The sequence below is a fragment of the Mus caroli genome, chromosome 3 (genome assembly GCF_900094665.2).
Source record: "Mus caroli chromosome 3, CAROLI_EIJ_v1.1, whole genome shotgun sequence".
NCBI lineage: Eukaryota > Metazoa > Chordata > Mammalia > Rodentia > Muridae > Mus > Mus caroli.
The window spans coordinates 67,519,497-67,526,354 of NC_034572.1; positions in this window are offsets into that span (position 1 = coordinate 67,519,497).

A 6,858-nucleotide genomic window follows, 5' to 3' on the forward strand; every position below is an offset into this window, starting at 1 on the left:
AGAGAGAGAGAGAGAGAGAGAGAGAGAGAGAGAGAAGAGAAGAGGCAATCCTATTGGGACAGCTACACAAAGAGAGGTTGCAGAAAGACAAAATTGAACATAGAATGAGACAGAGAAAGAGAAAGAGCCAGAATATTAGAACAGATTTCCAAAGTTAGTATGAGGACAAACAGAATCTCAGTCAGAAACCAAGAGAGAATCCAGATTGAATCTTTCAGCTTGGAGAAGTGTTTGGGCCAGAACCACTGAGTTTAATTAACCAGTCAAGAGAACAGAAAGAACTAGAAGTGGTGGCCTTACTCAGCAGCAAATCTCACAAGCTAAAAACAATCTATGTGTAGATAAGATGGTACAGAGCCTAGAAGCTTCCAGGACTAGGTCTATATTAGCTGACAGAGGCAGTAAGCCTCTGAAGTAACAATAATATCTAGTGAATAAGTTCTTTTACAACTATTGTATAAATGTGTAGTTAAATAATTATGACATTGTAAATTTTCATACAGAATAATACACTATAAAACTATAAAAATCAGTGCCAGTTGTTCCTCAGAAACAATTATCAAGAAGGGGACATAGGAGTCAAAGAAATCCATAACTTTTATTCATTTTTTAAAATTTTATTTAATTTCATTTTTTTGTCTCTTTCACTGTGTGTGCATGAATGTATGCATCTTAGCACGTGTGCATGTGTGCATATGTGAGTTTGTGTGTGTGTGTGTATGTGTTTGTAGGAGGTGCATGAATGCCACAGCTCATTTGTAGAGAACATAAAGACAAATTTCAGGAGTCATTACTGTCTTTTCACTCTTGGTTTGAGGAATCAAATTCAGGTTATCAGAGTCCTGCTATATGAACCTGTTGATCCATTTTAGAGTCCTTGTATTTATTTGTCTATTTATTTTAAGCAGTCAATTTAATATTCACATATTTTTTTATTTTTTAATTAATTAATTAATTTACATTCCATGTTTTATTCCCCCCACCCCCTGTCCACCCTCCTACTGTTCCAAATCCCATACCTCTTCCACACCCCCAGTCTCCATGTGGATGCCCCCACCCCCCTCTCCACCTGACCTCTATTGTATTTTTTTTTTAACCCTCATCTTCTACTCAGGTCATGTAACCAATCCCTGTGCTTCTTACCTTCTCTCCCCACAGCCTCCTTTCTTTTTTCATGTCATCTGGGTCTACTGTGCCTTACACTTCATTTTTCCCAACTGTGCTGTCATTATTAGTTTCATAGAATATATCCACACTAAAACTCATTTATCCACTTATACACAAATATTGAAAGAAATGAAATATGAAAGAAAACATAAACTTTTTATTTTTATGAGTCTTGGTTTGCATAAGCAGTATATTTTCCTGAACCATCAGTTTTTCCTGGAAATATATCAACAACTCTTCTATTTTATTATAGTTTTACTATACCAGTTTAAATGTTTTATTATATTTCAGTACATGTAGGCTTACATGCCTATGCATTTATGCGACTTTCACAAGCCTTCAATGAGATGATTCCCAAGAGGCAAGAAGGCACTTTGGTTCCAAACTATGAACTAGCCAGTGTTGGGTCAAAACCAGTAGAGTCTGATCTAGAGTAGTTTATTTTAGATATATTTAAGCATAGCACAATTGGGTGAAAACATTTCTAGTGTTACCTCAATCAATTTTATTTACACAATAAAGCATTCAAAAATCCCTTAAAGATAAAAGTAGATAAATATGGATCATATATGACTAAATTGAAAATCATTGTAAAGTATATAAAGCTAGACTGTATAGATTAAATGAGGGGAAAAAAGGGTTATTGTAATGATTTTGGGAGGAGAAAGTGCCAGGAAATTCTCTAGCCATATAATAGGGCACTAGTCCACGGGGTAGAAAATCATCCATTCTTCCCGTTGTATAACAGGTACTGTGTTGCCTCAATCGAGACAGCTATATCAGGGTCCTTTCAGCGAAATCTTGCTGGCATATGTAATAGTGTCTGCGTTTGGTGGCTGATTATAGGATGGATTCCCAGGTGGGGCAGTCTCTGGATGGTCCATCCTTGAGTCTTAGCTCCAAACTTTGTCTCTGTGACTCCTTCCATAGGTATTTTATTCCCTATTATAGGGAAGAATGAAGTAGCCACGTGTTGCTCTTTCTTCTTCTTGATTTTCTTGTGTTTTGCAAATTATATCTTGGATACTCTAGGTTTCTGGGCTAATATCCACTTATCAATGAGTGCATATCAAGTGACTTCTTTTGTGATTGGGTTACCTCACTCAGGATGATATCCTCCAGATATATCCATTTGCCTAAGAATTTCATAAATTCATTGTTTTTAATAGCTGAGTAGTACTCCATTGTGTAAATGTACCACATTTTCTGTACCCATTCCTCTGTTGAGGGACATCTGGATTATTTCCACCTTCTGGCTATTATTAATAAGGCTGCTATGAACATAGTGGAGCATGTTTCCTTATTACCAGTTGGAACATCTTCTGGGTATATGTAAATACAGAAGTGGATGCTCACAGTCATCTATAGGATGGAACACAGGGCCCCCAATAGAGGAGCTAGAGAAAGTTCCCAATGAGCTGAAGGGGTCTGCATCCCTATAGGTGGAACAACAATATAAGCTAATCAGTACCCCCAGATCTCCTGTCTCTAGCTGCATATGTAGCAGAAGATGGCATAGTCGGCCATCATTGGGAAGAGAGGCCCCTTGGACTTGTAAGCTTTATATGGCTCAGTACAGGGGAAAGTCAGGGCTAAGAAGTGGGAGTGGGTAGGTAGGGGAGCAGGGCGGGAGGAGGGTATAGGGGACTTTTGGAATAGCACTTGAAATGTAAATGAAGAAAATATCAAATAAATAATTAAAAAAGAAAAACAGGTACTATATTCTTTCCCTTGAGGGAGTAATTATGTATACTTAACATTCCAGGTTCCCATTATCAGTGTTTCATAACCACTTTGGGGGTTGGACAACCATTTCACCGGGGTCACCTAAGACCAGCAGATGTATCAAATATTTACATTATAATTCATAACAATAACAACATTATAGTTATGAAGAAACAACAATTTTATGCTAGAGAGTCACCACAAAATTTGGACTGTATTAAATGGTCACAACCTTATGAAGAATGAAAATCCCTGCCATAATACTAATTTGTGAGCACAAAGATGTTGATACCACCTATATATGCGGATATCTGTGCTATAGTTTTAAGTCAACCTGACACATAATAGAGTTATTTTGGTAGAGGGAACCTCATCTGAGAAAGTGATACCAAAAGTTGACATGATGAGGGAGGTCTATAACTTTGATTTACTGTGATAATCTATGCTGGTTAAGCAGATCTGAGATGTTAGCTGTGGTTATAAAGAGATCAGCATCACCAAGGTAAAATCTTCTGGGAAGTGTTTCCATGGATTCAGCCCAGAGAAGCTGTATTCCAGATACTGCCAAATTTGTATGTATGTCTTATGCTGGCAACTGAGTTTGTTAATGTGCAAAGGTTTTCCAGATGACCCTGGTTTTGAAAGCCTGAGGGGTCATGGAGATCAACAGGCATGATACTTTAAGAAGGCATTTATAAAGTGGCATCCTCAGGTTCAGTGAAAACTCAAGGAGTATATGGGTCATGGTAAAAGTTCAGGCTTGTCTCTAAGCAACATGGTTAGAATAGTTAACACAGATCAGGCTCTTGATAAAAAGCCCTTTCCTCCACAAGTTACTTTGGGACACGTTTTAGCTCAGTGCTTGAAACCCTAACACATCATGTGCACCTGAGTGTAGATACTCATGCAAGCAAGAGTTTCCATATTCTTTTGAAGATTTACTTATAGTCTTTAGTGAAATGTACAGATGGATAATACAGACTGAAATCATGTCCTCTATAAAAGTTGCATAGGTTCTTAACCACTGGGGTATTCATTTAGTTCCACAAGTCACTTAAAATATGTTACTGAGTGCAGACTAACTATGGGCTTGCTTTTAAAAACATGGATATCATTCTCCAGTGATGCTAGATTGTGTTTCTGAAGATCAACCACAGGTAATAAAAGAGAACCCAAAGACCTAAGTGCAAACAACTTATACATAAAAAAAAAGTTTGACAGTTTTTCATAAAAGACAGTTCTCAATTTAATATTATGCATGTTCATGTAGTGGGATTGACATTTTTGTACTTTCAAACATGAAACCAACTCTTAATTTGTGTCTGACTCTGAAGAGGTTTAATTTTCTAAATTATCCCCACTATTTTTATTATAAGATCTAATCAGCTATCTTTCATTATTTAACTTGTATAACATTAAATGATAGTATAATTTTGATTTTATAGCACCTCAATAAAACAAAATAAATGTTTAAATATAAAAATAGTGATTTTAATAAACTATATTCATAATGGTCATTAAGGGGTCATATTTCACTGTTTCATTTTTATTTTATTAAATGAAATAATTTTGTATGGCATCTTTATAAAAGATATATAAGACTGTTACAACTTCAAAAAAGGTTGCATGGTACACTATACACATAATGCACAGTAAATGAACATACACATCAGAGGAGACCTATAGGGCTATATTATCTGAAGGCACCGTCTTTCTAACTTACACACAAAAAAATATCTAACCAAGTTTTACTTTGGAATATAAGAGATATTAGGTAGTGAGTAACTGAATAACTATTTTTTATCAAGAATAAATATTTGGTTATAAAATGTAAATGATGTAAGGGTATGTACACTATGCATGTCTTTTAGAATGTTGTCCTTGTGAGCAGTATCATTGAGTTGAATTTATGGATTTACATTAAGTTCTCAATTATGTATATCATCTGAACACATCATGCTGATTTATCAGTCATTGGTTATGCACTTCTGTCCTTAGAAAAGCTGTCACAATCAATCAAGAAAAGCCCTATTTTTCAAGTTCCAAATTAATACAATATTCATAAAACTAAGTTGCTGTGCATATTATTCTCCCTGTGAATCTTATTTATCTTTCATATAAGCATATGTACCTCATCTATGTTTAATGATCTTATGAATGAGCATAAATAGTTATATTACAGGTGCTACTGAAAGAGATTCAATATAGTTGAATATATCCAAACAGAGAGAGAACAAGAGAAAGAGCATGCTATATCTTCTTGTTAAATATCATGAATATGCATGAAAATAGAATTAATAATTTTCAACATTTTTTCTTCTTGGTTATAAGGATTATATATTTGCCAATTTTTCATTTGCACGCTAGAAATTATCAGTATTTTTCAATGTTGTGGAGGAATTAAGTAAAAATGGCATTGCATTTAAACAGCAGGAGGCAGGTGAATGGAGTATTGAGTTCAGAGCACTATAAGTAAGAGATAAAAATAAAAGTAACACTCTAAAGATGGTTGAGGGATCTTTCTCATTCAATGACTACAACCGCAAAATACCAGTTACTTGTACATATGTAACTTTATCATGACATATCAATCAATCCTAGCTTTGAGTTATTTACTGAGTCATAGAACCAATTTCCTTTTTTCTAATTTCATGCTTACACAGCATTGTATTGATTCCATTTTTGTTTCTTATGTTTTTTGTTTTCCTAGAATGAAAAATAACCTGGATTGACAAGCTACATCTAGTTCCATTAACAGCCAGTGTTTTCTAGTAAATTAGTCTGTTTGTTTTCTTATTTATTAGAAATAAGATACAAGCAGTTCTTGCCTGTGTAATATGTGGATATTTGAAGCACACAGATCCCCTATACTTTGATAAAGTGATCCTTGCTTAGAATCACCATAGTACCAAAGGAAGAAACCTAGTATATGATTTCATTCTTTAAGGATATTTAATATTCTTCATGCTCTTTTTTTTCTCACTCAACATAAGGGTCATGTTGGAAACAGAGACTCTGGAGAGAAGCCTTTCATGGTTCTCTATCCTGTTGTCCCATTCACTGACATATCTATTCAGCCATTCACGCATTCACTAAGCAGTTATTTACAAAGATGTTGCAAAATTAATAGAAGAGAAACAAAGAAATGTAATATTGCATATGTTTCTCCAGGTTGTCACAATTTAGCAGAATGAGGAGCTAAACTAAATTGAACAGCATAAGAATACATGTGCAGTATAATGATTTAAGAGTAGAGAGCGCTCTCAGGAGCAGCGGGCAACATCTTGGTTCTGGGACTCAGCCAAACTTAGGAACTTAGTCTGCACAGGTGAGAGGGTGCACTACAGAAGCAGACAGCTTCTGGGACAAGCAGGAGCCACAGAACTGCTGAGGCAGCACCCTTTTCTGGCTGCAGACATCCGGCCACCCTCCCAGCCAGAGGACAGGTGTCCGCCTGGCTCAGAAGCCCTCTGCCTCAGGAGCAGTGGGCTGGACTCCTCCGAACTTAGGAACTTAGTCTGCACAGGTGAGAGGGTGCACCACAGAAGTGGACAGCTTCTGGGACGGGGGGAGGGGGCACAGAAACACTGAGGCAGCAAACTTTTCAGGCCAAAGACATACTGCTACCCTCCCAGCCAGAGGATTAACTCCAGAGATTACCAGATGGAGAAAGGTAAACTTAAGAATCTTACTAACAGGAACCAAGACCACTCACCATCATCAGAACCCAGCACTCCCCATTCGCCCAGTCCAGGGCACCCCAACAAACCCAAAAAGCAAGACCTGGATTTAAAGGCATATCTCATGATGATGGTAGAGGACATCAAGAAGGAATTTAATAACTCACTTAAAGAAATACAGGAGAACACAGCTAAAGAGTTACAAGTCCTTAAAGAAAAACAGGAAAACACAACCAAACAGGTAGAAGTCCTTACAGAAAAACAGGAAAACACATCCAAACAGGTG